This window comes from Hirundo rustica, chromosome 4 (assembly GCF_015227805.2).
Source record: "Hirundo rustica isolate bHirRus1 chromosome 4, bHirRus1.pri.v3, whole genome shotgun sequence".
Classification (NCBI taxonomy): domain Eukaryota; kingdom Metazoa; phylum Chordata; class Aves; order Passeriformes; family Hirundinidae; genus Hirundo; species Hirundo rustica.
Genome location: NC_053453.1, coordinates 9,503,717 through 9,524,974, shown reverse-complemented (window position 1 = coordinate 9,524,974; position 21,258 = coordinate 9,503,717). Strand labels below are relative to the sequence as shown.

At 38.4% G+C, this 21,258-nt stretch overlaps 1 protein-coding gene and 1 long non-coding RNA gene across 7 annotated transcripts in view; one reads left to right on the top strand and one right to left on the bottom strand.

Annotated features, from left to right (window-relative positions):
• Positions 1-21,258, bottom strand: part of CACNA2D1 (calcium voltage-gated channel auxiliary subunit alpha2delta 1) — a 368,498-nt gene that overhangs the window by 236,171 nt on the left and 111,069 nt on the right. The gene's annotated exons all lie outside the window — the stretch shown is intronic.
• Positions 14,426-19,674, top strand: LOC131378548 (uncharacterized). The gene is made up of 3 exons (XR_009207809.1): positions 14,426-14,577; positions 15,016-15,077; positions 19,403-19,674. It is a non-coding gene; the product is annotated as an uncharacterized LOC131378548 (long non-coding RNA).

Genomic DNA, 21,258 nt, shown 5'->3' with positions numbered 1-21,258 from the left:
TGCATCCATACTATATGGAACAAATCCAACTGCATGAGAGCAGTATGGGCAACCTCACATTACAACATCAGCAGCAGCACCATAGCAGGGAGAGAATACTAAACTAACAAGGCTTATTACCACTTCCAGAGTTGGGTTTAAGGATACCACCTTTCTAGAACTGTTTTTCTACCATTGGGTTAGCACATATTAAAGTGGAAAATAACCCAAAACTTAGGAAATTTAGCTTGTGGCATGTACTGTGGTGACCAGCATCAGTATTCAACCATAATCAGACACATGGGTAGTACAAATACCCAGAGTGGTTTTTAAAATTGCTCAGGTTCAGTGCATCCTTTGGAAAGGTTGTGCTACAAGGTTTTAAATAAGGAAAAGACCATATTGAACCTATTGATAAAAGTGGCAATAAACTGCAGAGAAATCAACAGCATTGGTAAGCTTTGGGTCTTTACATCAGGCCATGTCCTAAAGCATAATACAGAACCCTAGAGAAGCCACATCCTTCACATGGCTGTGATGAGATCTGAGTACATGCTTTAACTGTAACCCTCATCCTCACTAAACCAAATTCTGTAATTAGGCCAGAGATTAGTTTTCAAAATCCTGTGTCATGGCTTTTAGTTTCAGCTGCCTTCCATCCAAATCTTACACCATTACTTTTCCTTCACTCATCCATTTTCAGAGTTAATCATTACTAGTACAGTTATCCAAAGATATATTCAAACAGACGAGCACCACTTTTCAGCAGATGAATAATCCTGGGCTGTTAATTACAACTCAGCCTATGAATTAGTGGCCATGTTGAAAGAGAAGCTGTTTAGGGACTTGGCTTGTTTAACAAGTTTCATTTTCATATCTGCTCATTTCCCCTGAAACCCACTCTATCATTAAGCATCTCCCAAATAATCTCCCAGATCTAATTCTAAATAGATATTTATTACTGAAACATCTTGTTTATTTAAATATGGATTGCACAGCTCATGCCATATTTAATTTTGAAGTGATTTACATTATTGCTTACAGACAAAATGTAACATTTCATAAAGACACACACACTAGCCTGGTTTCAAACTAAAGCTGGACATCACATGACACTTAATGTGCTTATGAACCAAAACCACGGAAAGTCCAACCAAAAACTGGAAGCTATCACATTGCAGAAGACAACTTTAGGGATGCTGTTATAAAACTAATTGTGCATGTGCTGTTATAAACCTCTAAAAGACAACTGATTAAACATATGATCAAAGCCTATAAAAATATGGCTGGGACAGAGAGGATAGCCACAGACTGTATGACCACTTATTTAACCACCTCAAGGTTAAATAGGGATGATTTGAAAGAAATAGGAGGAAGGAACCCTTCTTCCCACACCAGGCTTGCTGCAGAACTTGCACAGATTACTGAGAGTGAAAAGTTTACATCTGTTTAGAACAGACCAGACATGGGAGGAAAATCTACTAATACAATTAAAACCATCTGTGATCATAGAAATTCCTGGACTGCAAATGGCTGGAGGTGAGGAGAACATTTTGAGGAAGGACCCCTGCATCTCTCCTTTCTGGCATATCTACTTTTCACCCTTGGAGAGAAGCTATGGAGGGATGGGCTGTGGGACTGTTACAGGATCCCATTTTGGAGTGAGAGAATCAAACAGACACACCCCATATACCCATCCTTCATGGGGTAATATGTAGTAAATAAATATTGATAAAAATTATCTGTGCCAAAAAGTGTCTGTCTTCATGCCCTCAAATTCTTCTTCAGGCACAAAATTCCTCATGTACAAAAAAAAAAAAAACCAAAAAACAACTCAGATCAAACTGATCTGAAGACCTTAGCTAGGAAGCCATGGAGCAATTCTGTCCTACAATGAAGAAGTTAAGCTCTGGTTAGCTCTTTTTCAGCAGGTATTAGTTGTATCTTCTGTGCACCCAGGTAGGAACAGGCAAAAGAAATACAGTGACAGAAAAAAAGACCCATATTACATCTCCTTGCCTCATTCCTAGGGGCAAACTAGAACAACTGGTAATAGTTGTTAACGAGCAATAAGTAAGTATGATGTCACAGAAATAAATTCAGACTTAGCATTCTTAAATCACTGCCACAAGCCTGAAGACCTGCAAATTTGAGAAAAATAGGAGTAACAGCAAAACTGCTGCTTTATTGTCTGAAGATTTTTGATATGAATCAAAAAAGATGAATTCGAAGTCAAGACCAATGGGGTAAGTTCAGGACAACAAAAACCTGTCAGACCCTTCCCATAAAGCACTGCAAAGTCCACATTCCAAATGTAACTCTTTGGTCTTTGCTTTGGCTGCCCCTTGGTTTTATGCAGCATTTTATCAGAGATTCTAAAAAAATTTTACTAGTAAAGCTGTAGTGGGATCATGATGCTACACAGTGTTGTTTAGTTTGTGACAAATTAAATCCTGTAATTAGCACATCATTAACTTTCCTTAAATATGAACCCCTTAGTTTTTTACGCAGTAAGTTGATTGTTTTCAACTCCAACTCTTTATCCTCTTCTCAAGTGCAAGCATCTTTGAAATAAAATACAGATACCTGTTGCTTTGGTTCTCAGAAACCTGTAAGACATAGGGCAGCAAGTGTGCAAAGCAGCAAGTACGGACTCATGAAGCTCAAAAAAGGAGCAGTAAGGAAGAGGGAAGAGTCAGTGACCTGAGCCTGCACTGTGGCAATAGAGCTCTGCCTGTGCAGGAGAATTCATTGGCCTTTTCAATGCCCATGGTTTAAATTACCTTTATTAATCAGATCTCTGTGGTGAAGCAAGAAAATGGTTATTTCAGAACTGCACTGACATCCTCAGTCACCTCAGAGTCACAGCACTGCAGAGTGGGAAGGAAATGTAAATATACATTCAAGATAATAATTAGTATTTCAGGCAGCCTATATGCATTTTCCATTAATTCTCAGCATGCTCAGTATTGTGTATAATGCCCCTGGCAGCCTCTGGATAACATTCAGTCTATTAGCTCCTATTTTAGGACTCTTATTGTTTTGTGGTTTAGGGCTCTCTGCTAAGGATGATTTTGATTATATATATTATTTCCCACCAACAGAAGGGCTGCTCTGCTCTATCAGGTTCTCACACAGTGTGCTAACAATGATAGAAATTCACCTCAAACCACAGTGTGTCTCTGTTAATTAATAGGGGTTTTACACATTTTATTGAGGACTTAACTAGCTGTTTGTTTTCACAAATCATGAGATTAGCTAACAGATAACAGATGCTGATTTTGCCAACTTTATCCCTCCTGCCATTTGTTACATTGTGTCTTTTAAGACCAATCATCGATTTTGCAGCAGAATACTGGTCCAGTTTTTAAGATTACATTTGCATGATATCAAGCAGAAAAATATCTCAAATGCAAAGTGAAATCTGTTTATAGTATTTGGACAATTTCCTATCCAAGACGTTTTACAAGAGATTCTTAATGAAATGTTTCTGACTCATCTCATTAAAATACAAAACCTTCCACTCTAAGCTCTCCACAAAACTCCCAGGAAAAGGAAGTTTTTGAGACACACTGCGTCATTGCTTTTCAATCTATGTGAGAACTTAGACTGCAAGTTGAAAGAGAACTCAGAGTGAAGGCCAAATACCTCTTAGTACATGAACCAGAAAACAATTCAAGAGCTGAACAGCCATTCCATGGCTGCAGCACACAGTCAGTGAAATGCATGTGAAACATAAATACGTAGATGAAATACAAAATGTAGAATATCATGGTAATTTATGAAATGCTAACAGTGTTTTGGAACACATGCCCAGCACATTTAATAACCCTATTCCTCAGATGCAAGGACATCATATGTTCAGTATTATTCTGTCCTTATTTTCAAGCTGCAAGCAAATAAAAATTGAAAATTATGGTTTCTGAAGCATTTCTTCATCATGGCTTTTTCTCCAAGTTATACTTTTGGATCAAAATACTGCTTTCAGGATTGTCTTTGCTAGATAGGTTCACACCTAGCACACATTTGTACCTAAAGAATGAAAAACAAAGCCCAAAGGAAGAAATGACTCTCACTCTGGAGGACAAAGCTAGAGGAAGAGGCATCTCTCACCAGCAGAGAGGCCTGACCTTAAACCAGTGTAACTCTCAACCTGGCTGTCTCATGACATTATTATATGCCAATCTTTTCAGAGCCTGTGACTGGCAATTGTCTAGTTTCCTAACTGTCTCGGACACTTATGAATAAATATTTTCTTGTCTAACCTTGCCACACGTATCAAGGATGTATGTAGACTGTAGAAGGGTGCTTTAGAGCTTCTGGACACTCAGCTCTGAACACACACACACACACACACACACACAAAAACCCAAAAAACAAACAAACAAACAAACAAAACAAAACAAAACAAAACCAAAAAAACCCACAAACCCAACAACAACAACAACAAAAAACACAACCACCACATCATGTCAGCTAAGTGCAGTTCGTTAATGAGGTGAGCAAACAGATGTAATCAGATTTGCTCTTTGCAATATGCTCACCATAACATCTTTCATTCTTCTAATAATTTCTTATTAGACAGTCTCAAGAATCCATCTTCAGACTTCATCTTTCAAATGCATCACTGTAGCACAAAGATTAGATTATTTTTTACCATCCTTTCCTAATTCCCCCACTACTCTGGATCTTTGCTCATCAAGATGTCATTTCTTCTGCAAGACTTTTGCGGGAGTTTTGCAGAGCTTTGACTACAGTATTTTTATTACTCCCCTGTACATTATATCTCCTGGTTACATTATTTGTAGCTGCACATTCCACTGTGATTCACCAGCTACCATTGATTATTCACTTTCTTATGTGTTAGTCACAAACCTGTAACTCGTCCAAACTTTCTGTGGGTGACTGACAATTGGCTCAATTTCTGTGCCTAAATTCAAATTCAAACTTCCTGCTCCCCAGTAAAACAAAAGAAAAAAAGCCCAAACTCTGATAAAAGCCAGACTCGGGCAGTATCCTGAGACAATCTCCCTCTGTCCCCAGTGACACTTGTTTACTCATCCTTTGTACAACATCTGCTCTCTTCAGTTTACGCAGCTGGGCTCAAAGCCTTCCTTTGAGCTGTGAGTGCAGCTTCTGCACCAACACGGGAGTGTGGTGCACCAGCAGCTTGGGATCATTCGGCCTCCTTAGCTCTTGACAAGGGCAGGTGGGTACCACACGCACCGGGGCCGGTGGGGCTCTCACGGGCTGCTCGTCCAGGGAAAACGCTTCCCATGGCAGAGCCGGCCCCGGTGTCCGGGGCTCGCTCACACCGCGAATGCCGCTCCGAGAAGCCACATGCGAGGCAGGGTGGGGATGCGGACAAGGGCAAGGATGCGGGGCCGGGCAGGGATGCGGAGACGGGCGGGGATGCGGGACACGAGAGGATGCGGGGCCGGCGGGGATGTGGGGCCGCGCAGGGATGCGAGACATGTGGAGATGCGGGGCCACGTGCTGGTCCGGGACACGCGGGGATGCAGAGCTGGACAGGGACGTGGGGCCGAGCAGAGATAGCGGGCAGGGCAGGGATTCAGGGCATGCGCGGATGCCGGGCCGGGCAGGGAAGTGGAGCCGGGCAGGGATGCGGGGCTGAGCAGGGATGCAGGTACGGGCAGGGATGCGGGCACGGGCAGGGATGCGGGGCTGGGCAGGGATGCGGGGCCGAGCAGGGATGCAGGGCTGGGCAGGGATGCGGGCACGGGCAGGGATGCGGGGTCCGCGCTCCGCCAGCACCACCTGCCGGCAGCGCCCACGGGAGCCCCCGACACCGCCGGAACTGCCAGAGACACTGAAAACTAATAATAATAACAATAATAGTAATAATAAATTAAATTTAAAATATATAGTAATACATATAATTAAAAAAAAAATGTTGATAATAATAGAAATACCACGAACCAGACCTCAGCAAGAACTGACTGTCCATGGTCCGTGCCCTGCCCTGGCCCTGCGTGCCCCTATTCCCAGGAATGCCAGGTTGATGAGCTACTCCTACTTTTTCTCTCATTGATGGAACCCAAATAAATCACTAAGTCTCTTACTACCCCCTCAAATCAAAATTTCTGCATTAAGCAGGTTTTAAAGATGAAATAACACCTCTGATCCGGGGTGTTGCAGAAAACCTCAGGCAGATGAAGCACTGGAACAGATTGCTCAGAGATGCGGATGCTCCACCTCTGAAAGTGTTCAAGGCCAGGCTGGATGAGGCTCTGAGCAACCAGGTCTAGTGGCAGTTGTCAGATCTTTCAAGTCCCTCCCAAACCATGTGAAGTTCGTATGAAAATCTGTGGCCAAACCCTCCCATCCTCACACTGTCACAGCTAGCAGAGGAACAGCTGCCTCTCCTGGTGCTGCAGAGGGGTGGAAAAGCAGCTTGGACACTGCTACTGGAGAGGAAGAATTAAAGACCAAAAAATAGATCAATTCAAATTGCTAAGAAAATCGTTAATAAATAAAAACATTGTAATACATAAACAAACAAGCAGTAACACTGCAAAGTAACAGCAAAGTATTTTAAGCAGCTCTGTAAGCAGTGGAATCGACCCAAAACATTGTTATGCATTTGATTTTTTAAAGTCAGTTTTAGGTATGCTTACCAATGTGCTCTAATTGAAATATAGCCTTAAAAATTGTTCAAATACATAGTTTCAGTCAGAAATTTTCACTAAAAAGTAACAATTCAGCTGTAATGCCATTATCTCGAAGTGTAAAATGTAATGTTCAATTTTTGACATTAAGGTGCAATTTAGAAGAATACAATATTTATATGAATTATGCCAAAAATTAAAATATAACCTAGAATTAGTTGTTTGGGTTTTTTTTTTTTTTTTTTTGTTTTTGTTTTTGTTTTTGTTTTTGTTTTTTTTTGGTTTTTTTTTAAATATAGAAATGAAAATTTGTTCATTTCTAGTCCATTAAGAAGCACCAGGAGCAATTTTTAAAAAATCTTATTTTACAGTTTTGTTTTCAATTTTTTTATTCTTCTCTTTTTGCAAATTTTTCTCTTCTCTAGGAGGTTTTATTACTACCAGAGTTCTCAGTGCAGATTTTATCTGACAATAATTTTTAGGTAAGCACTCCAATATTTATGCCTGATTTCTCTGCATCTGGTAGGAAAAGAAGATTCTGATTTCTGCATCATGAATAAGCAGCAGAAGCACTTCTCTGAGTTTATCCCTCATACAACAAGCACATACCAATGAAAGAGCAAAACTTGTCCAGCTACCCTTTCATTACCCAGCAGTAATTGCAGCATTTATTTCAGCACTTCAAACTCAACAACCACTACATCACCCAGATACATTATTCCCATTGGCCTTTAGACCATATTAAGAATTCTGAACATCATAAATGTATTATATTTTGAATTATACTTTCACTGCTATTAAGTGTATAGCATTTTTATTAATCACTGCAGGCAATAAAGAATATGTGCATTTTAAGCAGCAGCACTGAGAACACTGAGTTTAATGTTGCATATGGGGATGATTTTCCCCCTGTGAATAAGCTTACAACAGGACAGCACAGTCTGCATGCATTACTTCATTCCTCTCCCAGGCTGGGCATTTTGACTTGGCAATCCCCCAACGTAGCCTGGCAGAGCTCTTGGCACTGTCACCCAGCCCACAAGACACAGAGCCACCAGCTGAGGACAGACCCTTCTTCTTGCTTCTGCTGTGAAAAGAGTTGGAAAACAAGATACTCACATTTTACCTAACCACTAAATAAACCATATAAATATGTATAAATTACTATCTACACTGATGACAATACTGTTATCTCAATTAACTCCAAGTGAAAATTAGGTCCTGGATGTGTTCCTAGGGACAGGGTTGGGGGGATGCTTTATAATTCTTTTTTAAGTCAAGGGTTTTTGCAGCACTACTTCGAAGAGCACAATACTGTAACACACCTGCAACATCAGGATAAATTTCGGACACATACCTATATAATCTCTTTTACTGTATCAGTTGTGCACTTAAAAACAACAACAACAACAACAATAAAAACCACTTGTAAAAGCTATGGGACCTTTTAAGCTTTTGGCATCATAAAAAACCACAAAAACACTTCTATCAGCTAATACAGTCATTGTAAATCACGACTGTGAGCTATAAATCTTCATTTGCACAAGCACAACTCTCAGAATTTGGGGAGTAGCATATTAGCCATTTTACAAACCAGATTACATTACTGGCAGATTATTCAGGCATTTGTTTTATAACTTGGTGATGAAAAAGGTAAAGGGATTAAATATTGCACCTGGAGCCCAGTGAGACACTTTGCACACTACTTTCTTTTTTTTTTTTTTTTTTTTTTCCCTCAGTTTTCATTGCAGTGTAAAAAATTTTTGCAAAATTATTCATTTAAATATCCTAAAATATTTTATCAATGCTACGATCTAGGTATGGGTTATAAAATATAAAAGTACAGTATATTTAATGGAAAGAAAGTGTTCAAGAATTAAAATCAAGCAATGAATGTTTTATCCAGAGAACCTTTTAAAAACAAAAGTACAGGTTAATTGTATTATAAAAAGCCTCTTAATTAACAGCTAAATCAACACATATTAAAAAGCACTTAACAACGGATCCTACATCAGCCAATATTAGCTGATTGTGTGGCTTTAAACAGCAGCGAGGCTGCTCTACTGATCTAAATCTGAATGCTGAACTGCTGAACCCATTTTCTAGGATAAATTTAGCTGTTCTTTCGTGTTCCACTTTTCTTTTGGTACTTGGATCAGTTATGCAGTGTATAATTATGGCACTGCAGTTAGTGCTTTCCATCTGAATGTCTGAACACGCTTTTCAGACTTAATTACTTTGGGCTTGGAAATCCTTCATGACGTAGATGCTAATAGTCAAATTCAATAGGGAAGGAAAGAGAGTCATGGAAGATGGGAGTACCCAGAAAAGGACTGAAATGAAGCCTCAGCCTCCTGGCATTTGTTGCCACCTTGCTTTTACAGACATATGAAATCAAGATGCTCTTCAAGTTTAGCTCCTGGACATATCAGGAAATACCTTGCTTTTGGCAATGGTGAGTAGCTTGGCACTGACCTTTCATGTAAGCCCGAGTAAAATCCAGACACTAAATACTTCTTCAGATCCTCACAAGTACTTTCACCCATGTGCATTCCTAAAGGGAGCCTAACAACTACCTACAAGTCCAGGGCAAGGCGCAGGGGTCTCCTTCCCAATCCTCTTAAACACACAGCATCACTTAGTACTAGGAATTAAGCACTTGCACGGAACATGAAGCCAAGATCCATCTTTTCTCAGTGTGAGAGAAAACTCACACCTTACCTTGCACCTCTGTGGGGAGTGTCTATGATTTTATTTTATATGAAAAACACCTTTCTCTTTCAAGCTATTTTTCTTAATGGAAAATAGACCTTTTTTTTTTTTTTTTTTTTTTTTTTTTTTTTTTTTTTTTTTTTTTCTGGAAGAAATCTAGAGAAATCCCATCTTTAAGCAGAAGTTCTTGGCTGTAGATGGCTTTACTGGAACAGTAAAGAGAAAAAGGTTTTAGACATACCTATGTTGTCAAAATATTTCACCAAATAAATGAACTTAATGCATTTGAGAGACTGAATATGCTTGATGACTGAATTTCCTTATTAGTTAGGTACCTTTAAGGCTTGAATAGAAGGGAAATAAACTCCACATGCTCATTTTTACATGTTTTATGACTTTTTGCATGCTGAAGAATTCCTGAAGTGCAATATGAACATAAACTTTAGAACTGGGGAACCCTTCTCTGCTCAGCCCTAACCGCTCACTGTTTTAGCACCTTGGCTTATTTGGGGGACTGAAAATTGCATCTCTGCACCTAGAACGTTGACACTGTTTTTTCAAGATTAGGGAGCTTGTTTCATTTCCAAATCTATTTCTCTGGGCTGTGGGACTTACATTCAGAGGAAATGGCTCAAACTCAGAATAGATGCTGTCTGTAACAGCTATGCCCAAACTCAAGGATGAACTGAACACAGGAACACTTATTAATGCTGCACCCTGCTTGTGCTAACAAGCCTAGCTGAAAAGCAGGGCTTATAAGGTGGAATCCAGGATTCTAAAAAGAAATGATATCTGCATAGCAATGTGCTGTATTAAATGATAAATCAGCCATGCAGAATGAGAGCAGAGAGGTAAAATGTTTATTAGCATTTCCCAAGCATATCTTGCTTATCTAGGTCACTATAAAGTAAGTACTCACCACTTTGTTTGCCAAAGCTTTAATTATTTTCTAATGGCTAGAAACACATAATGAAGTTAAATAATTAACCAATTGTTAACATATGAGTGGCATCATGTGTCATTCATGTGTACCTACATTGTGGTACTACCTAAAAAGAAGTATGTGGTGCAATGCAAGGAAAATGAATCCAGAATACAGCCTCCTTCTCACCCAACTGAATTTGTCTCTTTAAACCATCTTGTATTTTGCTTTTGGAAACATATGCCCAAAGTATGGGCTGTCATCAACAAAGAATTCCTGGAGGTCATAATACTGGCAGGATTCAGCAACACAGAAGAATAGAGTTGCAAAGAGAAGTCTCCACGGGAGCTGCAGGATACTTCTTTAGCACGTTTCCACAACACAGGAACACTAGCTCCTCCTCCTTGAGTACCACCATAACAAGGACGCGATCATCTGCAGGATCAACTGCATCCTGATGTTTTCAGGCAAGCCCAGTCAGCTATTTCCTCTAATTCACAGTTCCAGTTAAGTTAGGGGTACCTCAGAAGAGAAAGCACGGATCCTCAAGCATGTGTGACTAAAGTCCTCTAAGTGCCAATTATACAGACATCCTTCTAATTACTATTATTGTTCATTTTAAGCGCTGATTGCTAACTACAATTCTTTTGATCCCTGCAGTAGCACTTAAATGCTTGAAAATAACAGCATTGCAGGAATACATGAAGAGGTATGAGAAAACAGAGTGTTGAGATAGATGCCCTTAATTCAGTAGCGCTCAGCTTATCCTTTGACTCCTGTGGTGCATGTGCAAATATAATGTTCTTCCCTTATAGCTATGCAAGTAATTCTTAGTGACAAAGAGTAATCTTATTTCTGGCTTCCTCCATGTTAGGATGGAGAAGATTGGGAGATACAGAATGTTTAATGATGCATGTGGCATGCAAGATAAACTATGTAATTTACTGGGAAAGACACTGGAGGAAAGAGTGCGCAAGCCACACATCACTGCTCCTCTTTCAAGAATAAAAAAGAAGAAAAAAATTGGGTTTTGTTAATTTCCTTGGCCACACTTCTTCCACTGACTAAGAATTCTACAGAAGAAAAATCTGCATTGCTCTAAATAATTTGCTTGAAAAGTGAGGGTCATATAAGCCAAAATAAACTTGCATTCTTTTGGCACTGTGATAGTCCATATCTGAGACTGAGGTACAGTTTGCTACAAGCAAACCTCATGGATCAAACATTGCTAGCTGCAGTTTGTGCAAACTGTGCACAATTCAGGATCACTGAACATTATCTATAAAAAAGGATCTAGGGTAGATACTTCTGTGTCTCAAATCATTTACACACTTCTGAGCACTAAAGGTAACTTGTGAGTGCAAAGAGCACATTCAGTATTTAATAATAGAGTGGTAGAAACAAAACCAGTCTGAACCCTGTGTGAAGTCTGGAATGGAATTTGGTACAGAGATCATGGTGGAAGGCAAATGATATCCCCCCAGCTGTCCAGCAGAACAGTGCCCTTAAACTCTGCAAAATGAGCTGCAGGACCCAGGGAAACTTCCTGAACATCCCTCCAGCCTAACCAATTAGGGCAGTCTCCATTGGCTTTTAGCACAGTGCTTCATCTTTTAAAGGAGGGAACAGAACCTCAGGTAGTATAAATTACTCTTGTCACTTCAATTCCAGAACCTATTTAAATCAATTTACACCATTTGTCTTAGTGAGCAAAGCAGAAATTGACCTGGGAATAGGTATTATGCTGTATTTGCAGATTAAAACCTCTCTTTCTCAGGAAAGAATTTTGCCTACAATATGTAACCCATTTTGTCTGATCTAGCTTAGACAGCCCGTGACAGATGTTGTTTTTTTAAATATGTAATAGCACTACTCACTATGAAAACCGTATCTATACAGGCAATGACAACAGAGCTAGGAGACATGAGATACTTCCCATCCTAAATAACAATTTTGTTTAAACACCCTAGTTCCTTAACAAAATGAGAATCTTGTGGTTTAATCTTCAATTAAAAGTAATTAATACCAGAGTTAACTATTTAGAAATTAAGTAAGTAGAAATTTCCAGTGCAAAGAACTCATGTCTTCTAAAGCCCACTCAGTACTATTTCTGAAAATACCCATTACAGATCTATGGAAGCTGACTTATTCAAGCATTAAGTCTTGCTTGCCAGGATAGGTGCAATGAAGTGTTATCACAAGTATATAATCTACATTCAGTATTATTAAATTCCCAGAGCTCAAGTCACTTGTTTTAAAAGGGAAAAAAAAAAAAAAAACAAAACGACCAAACAAACAAACAAACAAACAAAAACAGCAAATGAATGCAAATCAAAAAGGCAGAGAAGATACTTCCAAATGCATTGAATTTGGAATGAAAACTTGGAGTGGTATTTCATCATAAATTAGAGCATCAATCTTGAAGCACAGGCTAATTATATTATGGACATATCATGATCATCTGCTTGGATTTTTTTTTTTTTTTCTGCTTATTTCATTATTGACATACAGGCTTTCCTTTCTTGATGGACTCAATAAACTTTCTGTAGACATATTTTCTCCCTGTGCCTGCACTCAAAATCACTATCACTTCACAGGAGGCATGTGAAGTAACTGATAGAGTGACTATTTTAAAGAGTTCATTGTCATCTTAGATTTTATTTCAGAGTCGACCTAAAGCAATTTCTGTGCTGAGATGCTTTGTGCTTCCACAGTTACAGCCAGGCACAACTACTTAGAAATGCTGATAAAGAGGCACCTTGTATAAACAACACACAAAGCACTTTGTACACACCAGTAGATTGATAATAATTCTTTCCACTACTCTTACTGCAGGGCTTGAAGCCAGAAGAGACCACCTGAAATGGAGCAAAGGATTGAAAAGAGGTGCACGGGTGTCAAGAGGATGGGTCCAGGTGCTTCAGCGGTGCCCAGTGACAGGATAAGGGGCAACAGGCACAAACTGATACACAGAAGTTTCACCTGAACATTGGGAAAACATTCTTTACTCAAAGGGTGGCAGAGCACTAGAACAGGCTGCCCAGAGAGGTCGTGGAGTCTCCTCCTCTGGAGATATTAAAAACCCACCTGGACACAACCCTGTGGAACCTGCTGCAGGTGAACCAGGAGGTTGGTTGGACTGGATGATCTCCACATGCCCCTTTCAGCCCCAACCATCCCGTGACTCTGTGATTAAGTGAAAGTGATTAATTCAATTACAATGTAGAATAAATTACAGTATCTCAGAAATTCTCCTTCTACTAGTACCACACATTGCTGATACTCAATTGTTAAGTGCTGTACAAATAAAGGTCTCCAGAGTTCTCATTGATGATACAGTAATTACAGCTTAAAGAGACTAGAAAACAATTTATAAGCCTTAAGGAGCATGTGATAGCAAAGAAAAAGAAAATTTATTTTTAAAACCTTAAAGACAGTGAGTAATAGCTGCTGTTTTGATTTGCTAATGTATTCAAGCTGGGTATCTAAAGCAGGGATTTTATCTTTAATTTCCATCAAACCTTCCCAGATACGTTCATCACTGAAAACTTCACAAGAAAATTAATTGAACTGAAACACACAGAAAAATTAAAAAGACTCCTAAATTCACTACAGCACCTGACGAGGCCATCACCAAACAGAAGATACTAATGAAGAAACATTTCTTGCAATAATATCCATCATTCTGAAATTGCTCAGGAATAAAAGAAACACTGGTAGCTTTCTTCTGAAGCATTTATTCCTAATTTCAACAAGATTAAAGAAAAAAAAAAAATTCCTGTTTCTTTCCAATAAAAGTAATTATTCAAAAGAAAAAGCAAATTTGGACACTGCAAGGGCATACTTGAGGCAAAACAGTCTTTTAAAACATCTAGTACTTTAAGCTACCTGCCCCATTCAGGGTAAAATGTAGTAAAGTCACCTAATCCTAGAAAAGAAGATTAAAATAAAATAAAAATTACAGCACTTCCCGTTTGAGGTGGATGCAATAAATGCAAATAGTTTTAATTTGGGGCTTCATATTGTGGGGGAAAAAAAAGAAAAGAAAAGAAAAGAAAAGAAGAGAAAAGAAGAGAAAAGAAAAGAAAAGAAAAGAAAAGAAAAGAAAAGAAAAGAAAAGAAAAGAAAAGAAAAGAAAAGAAAAGAAAAGAAAAGAAAAGAAAAGAAAAGAAAAGAAGAAAAACAACAACAACAACAAAACACCCACAAAAAAAAGCAAAAAAAACCCCACCAACCTGAAGGCACATTTGCTTTTCTCTCTTGCAGGGAAATATTCCCACACCCATCCCTTGCCAGTTGCAACATCCCATGACAGCTCGGTGTCAGTGTCTAAGAGTATCCTTAACAGCCCATCAGGTGAATGGGAATAATAAACAGCCTTTGCCTATCTCACAGCAGTTTGGGGAGAAAGATATAATAGAGAGGCAGAAATATTAAATCCCAACCATCCTTGAGGAAACTGTTTTCCAGGTGAACAAATTTTACTTCCAAGATATCTTTCTGACACTCAATTTGAATCTTTGGTGCTGTGATTCCATTTGCCTTGCTCCAGTAGTGTTAACCCGAACACACAGCAGCCATTTTCACATGTGCACCACAATATTCCATGTGCACCTAAACCCCTCACTGAAAATATATTTTACCTCTGCTACTTTGCCCACGTTTTTTCAAACCTCTGCTCTGAAATCAACCCCCTTTCACTCAATTTTATTGATGCATTTGTAAGTGTTCTTTTTATTTCCTTACAATCTCTCAATATTTTATCATTTCCAGAAGCCTACAAAGTATCACTCCCTGTTTTAAAAAATCAGAGGTGTGATACCACTTATAAGAAGGTAAATATGATTTTAATCTGTTTATTATTATTTTTCACAGATAGGATATCTTTGTCTCCTTCTCCATTACCTGAACTTGTCCTTCCTACATTTTAATTCTGACTATTAATCATTACACATTTCAACATACATTTTGCTGAGTTGAATCTCTTCTTTCTAGGTTTAGCTTGTGGGTTTTTTTTTTTTTTTTTGGGGGGGGGGGGGGGCGCATGGTTGGGGAGTTTTTGCTTGCTTGGTTGGTTGGTTTCTTTTTGGTTTGTTTAGGTTTTTTTCTATTTATTGGGTTTGTTCAGAGAAGAATCTTTCAGTCCCATGGTGGTTTTGTACCTTCAATAGTATCTGAAACCATCCTTTATATCACATGCAATTTTATTGAACATGCTGTCTGTCTCCCTCCACATCATTAAAGACAATGTTAATCAAGGCCAAAATTAAAATCTGTCCTGTGGTACTTCATTAGGCACTTATTCACAGTTTAACAAATCTAGTCAAATTTACTCTTGTTATAAACCAAGGTTAATTTCAATGAATAAGAAAACTTGCACTATCGTAGGCAAGCAATGACTCATGCCCATTTCCTTTTGTCTTTGTAGACAAGTGCTCAATTTATGGCATTTATTGAAACTCAATAATTTGCTGTTCAGCCATAGCCTGCACCCCATGTGCTCTTCTATTTAAGAGCCTTGATGGGTTTTGCTTTACAAACTGGCTGAGCCCCTTTAGCTGTAACCTAGAGGTTCTTCTAAGACCAGCAGCCATGGGAGTCAGCACAGCTGTATGAGGGGTTCTGTCTCCTTCTTCCAGCTCAGCCTGTGTCTGATAGTTTCAGATGATGCCTCCTGCTTCTCCCAGGGGAACAAACAGGCTGGTCTTACTACATCTGCGCAGTTTGCACAGATGCCAGATGGACGTGACCCCTCAAGGAAGCAGTTGGAAGGGATCTGCTGCCTTGAAATCAGCAGGTACTGCAAAGATCGAGAGAGGCGCAAAATGCAGTGGCAGAAGATGCCAGCATATTTTAAGTCCACAAAAAAACAAAACAAAACAAAACAAAACAAAAAGAAATTAAACCAAAATAGTACACAAAATAATCCTAAACCAACAAAAAACCCATGTAATTTTATCCAATTATCAGTATAAACATTATGAAAACAATTGACTCTACAGACCAAATAACTTGTGAGTTTGCAAATCCCTTTAAAGTACCGGATGGGGCTTCGAGCAATGTGGTCTAGTGAAAGATGTCCCTGCCATGGCAGAGGGGTTGGAATTAGATGAACTTTGAGGTCCCTTCCAACCCAAACCATTCTGTGATCTGAAATCTTTCTCCTCACTTCTGCCCATGTACTGTTTTTAAATTTACTCCTTCAATGACTCTAGAAAATGTACTCTAGGCCAAATACTCTATGTACTCAGATACTCAGATATACTGTAGACCAGTAGTGCCCAAAGAATAAAAGACAACCAATAGTCTTCCTATTCCTTTAGGAAAACCATTTTGTCTATTGTCAGCATGGTAATGCACAAAGAATGCCAGGGACAATAAATGGAGCTTTCACAAAAACAATGAATTTTTTTTTTTTCGTGTTGATGATTAGAAGGGAAAACAGTCAATATAAAGTGAAACACAGAAGAGATTTGCAGATAGAAGAGCCAGCTGTAGTTCTGAGCAGTCATAGTATCTGTTTCAATTAAAAGAGGTGAAGCTCTAAGGTGCAGAGGGTTTCACTAACCACCAATTAAATAGTTCTGCCAGAGGAAAAAGGAAAATGAGGAATGTAGTATAAAATATCACCCACGCCCTTTGTTACACAGAGACATTCAATTCTTACACAATGAAAGGAGATCTATCTCAGTGCAAAGCCAGCCCATTTGCAATTATTTTGTAGCTTCTTTTGCCAAATACAAAATTCTTACAAGATGGAAAAAACAGGTATTTCTTATCCCCTTTCACAAAGTCTATAATCTTCCTGTACACACCATGGGAACTGCATCTCTTTCTTAACAGTTTTCAAACTGTACCACTAATGGACAATTTAAGTGACAAATAAAGTAAATTCCTTTGGTTAACCCATTTCCCAAGGAATTTCACACATAGCTTCAGTGCTCAAGGACTTCTATTTCCTGCACATCAATTTCTGGCCTGGTCTGTTAGTAGCACAGGAACCCTTATTTCACCCCATCAGATTCACAACCAATTGCTTGGAGCCAATACAGATATATATTTATATTACTCTCCCGTCTCATTTCTAGTATTTTTAGTATTTTTGTCCTCTGGCAATAAGTGAACCGTTGGCCCCTACTTAGTCTTGTATTTCCCTGTCAGATTAACTGCCAATTAGTGATAATTGGACCTGGCAAAATTCTGTTGATGGACATGTATCCACTGTGAGACAGAATGAGAGTACTAATTAATTTCAGATAGGTCACTTCTGGCTGTCAGTTTTTCTCTGAACTCTGGATGTGTCCACATAATGCTTCCCTTCAAATTAAATTGGTTGGACGCTATTTACTCTCAAATGTAAACGTGGAGAGTATAGTTAAAATTGCTGTAGTTAAATCTGAAAAACACTGTCTTTTTGTGCGTGGGTGGGTCCAGTTGCTGGGTAAAATCTTTTTTTCTGTTCATCTACTCTGGAAGTCAGTGCTCAGGGATGAAACTACCTGAGTCTGCTTGCAGGTCCTTTCATTGCTCAGTACCTCTGCAGGCTGCTGCGGCATTTGAACTGCAAAGACTTCAGGGCATAAATCAAACAATGTGGTGAGATGGAAAAAGGCTTTAATTTCTAGTTTGATAGATTCTGTACAAATATTTCTGCTGGTACTGGGGCTTTCAAAGGCTAAACAAAACTATGAAATTTAAACACCTTTAACAGTTACTGCACTTAGGCTTCATGCAAGTGAAAGAATGAACATGCCGGACCTTGGAGACCCGATAATACTTTTAAATAAGTCTAAAATGTAGCCAGTCATCTTTCACTGGAAAATTTTAGAAGCTGTTTCAAGAGGAGACACCTCTAGTTCTGCGAAGCTCTTGCTGTTAGTATATTTTAGATGTTTCTCCAATGTGAAATTGTTCCTCTCTAGTTAAATTCTGAATCAGAGGCCTTTTAGTTCTTGAGGTAATTTTTTTCTTTCATTGAAATATTAGTCTTTCCTAGGAGACAAGAGTATTTCAAACCTTTTCAGTCGTAAAATTTAAGGTAATTTCCCCTTTTCCATCAGGCTTTCAATAAAACTCATGAAAGAATTCCAGCAAAAAGTAAAATAAAATGAACAGAAATAATACAAAATGAACTGAAATAATAAAACTCCATAAAATTGTTTTAGATGATTACTGGTTTTTGCCCTAACATTTTGAAATCTGGAAAATGTACTATATGCCCAAAAAGGTTTTGTAGGTCCCAATTATTAATTTACTTTCAAAAACTAGAAGCGACACTGTTAGCTGCAAGAGAAGTTAACACCATAAGCACAATAAAATGAAATACAAATGTTATTATGATATGATAATTTATTGGATGTCATATCTTTTTCCCTTCAGCCACTTCAGTAAGTAATGTGACTTTTCTTTAGAAGTAAATATGATTAATATTGGAAGTCTGGCAAGCAACATCATTCTTAAATATTCCCTAGAATGAAAGAATAAAATCTTGAGCTTTTAAGTCAAATAACAGGTCTGTGAAATTACAATTCAATATAAAGCTTGAGATTTTTTATTATTATTTTGAACTTTGAGAATTGATTTCAATTGTAATTCTGTATCTGGCAGAAGAAAAGTGCAACTCCTCAATTTCCTCTGCCGAAAATTCCACTTTGCCACTTCAGTGGTCTTGAGTGAGCCCATCATGGTGAGGATGGTGAGAATGCTGACCAAGATACTTCCCAGTAGGAAAAAAAAAATACATAGTTAATAAAAAATTATTGGGCGTTGTTTTGGTTGGTTGGTTGGTTGGTTGGTTGGTTGGGTTTTTTTGTTTGGGGGTTTTGTAGGGACAGTTGGGGTTTCTTTTATAAGTAATTTTGTTCTAATGAAAACAGGGAAATATGCAAGTGATTCATCTCACTTGTCCTGCCTTCCTTTACTGCTGCATAAAAGTTTCATTCTACTCTATTTTGGCTTTTCATATCAAATATATAAAACATATTTGAGGTTCTGTAACTTTCTTCAATTTTCATTCACAGAAACTTAAAGGTTTGAAAAATGTGTGTCTTATATATAAAAGAAAGATCTTGATTTCTTATCAGCTTTAACAAGGACATAGGCCATAGACATAGAGTTAGCTTTCAGTAAACTTTACATTTTCTTCCCTCTCCTCCTCCAGGAAAGCTGGATTTAGATTTTGCTGTTCCTCCAGTGACTATACCAAGATGACAATGTAATTTGATTTGTTTAAGAACATGTATCAACAGAGATGATGGAGTCACACACTCTACAGAATTTTCGATGTAAACTGATGTGCATGCATCAGAGAAGATACGAAGTGCAGCAAAACAATTGTTGACTGATGAAAATGTAGTCTGTTTCAATTTGATCCATTTAAAGCTGTTTATGTCATGTCATTCATCCTTTCCCTGACAAATTAAAATAAAAATCAAAGAGCACGAATCTTCCTTCTCGCTTTTCTTTTTTGCTTAGAAAAAAAAGCTTTTCCTGATTTATGGTTTATTATTTATGTGTTATAGCTAAATCGGCCTGCACTCAGCAAAAATTAGTATAAGAAAGAGGAAAGTGGGGATTTTTTTAGTCTGTTTGCTTTAAACTTGGAAGATTTTAGTTCTATACATATATCTATAAATCTCTATAAAACTACTGGATGAAACCAAATCCATCCACAATCCACATTCTGCTTCATTGGAACTTTGTAAATCTGAACTATGAGGATAGGACAGGAGATCTGGCCTACCTAACATTTCTGCCAGACTTCATTTCACACATAAACAAAAAGAGAAGGGCAGCTAAAGAACTCTTGAAGGAAATCCACCCTATGCAATAAAATTTCCTTGTTACATTGGCTGCACTGTCATCTCTAGAGAGCTGAACACTTTACCTGTATGAACTGTGCTTGCCAACACTGAGAGCTTGCCTCCCTACTCATCTGGGATCCAGCCTCCTCAACAGTCCTTAGAAGGACAAACCCACACGTCCCATGACTGCTCCATCCTGCTGTCTAAGGTCTATCTCAAATAAAGGCACTTTCTAGTCATCCTCTTGTCAAAGTCACAGGCATACACCCAGGAGACATGGGGCCCAAGCAGCAAAACTAGAACCCATTTTTAACCTAAGAACTACATTATATGTGTCTTTGAAAAAGATTACATGTCATTGAAAAGACAAGACTTTGGACCAGAAAGCATCCCACACTTTTTTGGTTTATTGTCCAGCCTAACAAGAGACAGGGAACCTCCTCAAAAGCCTTTCATAACATGTTTGTGGGTTTGGGGGTTTTTTTTGATTGTTGAAAATAAGCATCCACGCCAGGAAAGGTTGTGGAATTCCCAATTGTTGGAAATATTCAGAAAACATCTGCCATGGCTCCAGACAACTGGCTCTAGGTTGCCCTGCTGGATCAGGGAAGTGGGCCAGACAATCTCGAGAGGTCACTTCCAGGTCACTCAACTATTCTGTGCTTCTGTGATACCCCTCAGAATGTCCATCTCCATTGAACCAATGGACATGGATTACATTGAAGGATACGAAACTTAGCTCATGAATGCCAAAATCCATAGCAAATTCATGGTGAATTCCCTACATACAAGGTCCAGATGCCTTCAGGTAGTGTGGGAAAACCTTGGGAAAAAAAAAAGTTTATTTCCTAGAAAAAAAATCTCAATAAAAAATGGAATTCTTAGTCAGAGGAAATAGCATGTCACTTCACTCTTTTCCTTCTGAAAAATCACAAAGGCTTCAAAAAAATATTAAAGATGATAATCTGAAAACAAAACACAGCAAAACAGATGTCACTGCCAAATTAAGGCTCCACAGGCAAATACACAAAAGCCCTAAAATACAAACCTAAGTCTAAGTGTGTCACTTTACAACCTCCCCCAGTGAATACCTCTGATGCATAATACATTTTTACTCAACATATAATTAGCTGTTGGAACTCATTGCACAAAATTAGCATGGAATTAAGACCTTGGCATAATTCCAAAAGATATTGGGCATTCCTGTGTAAGT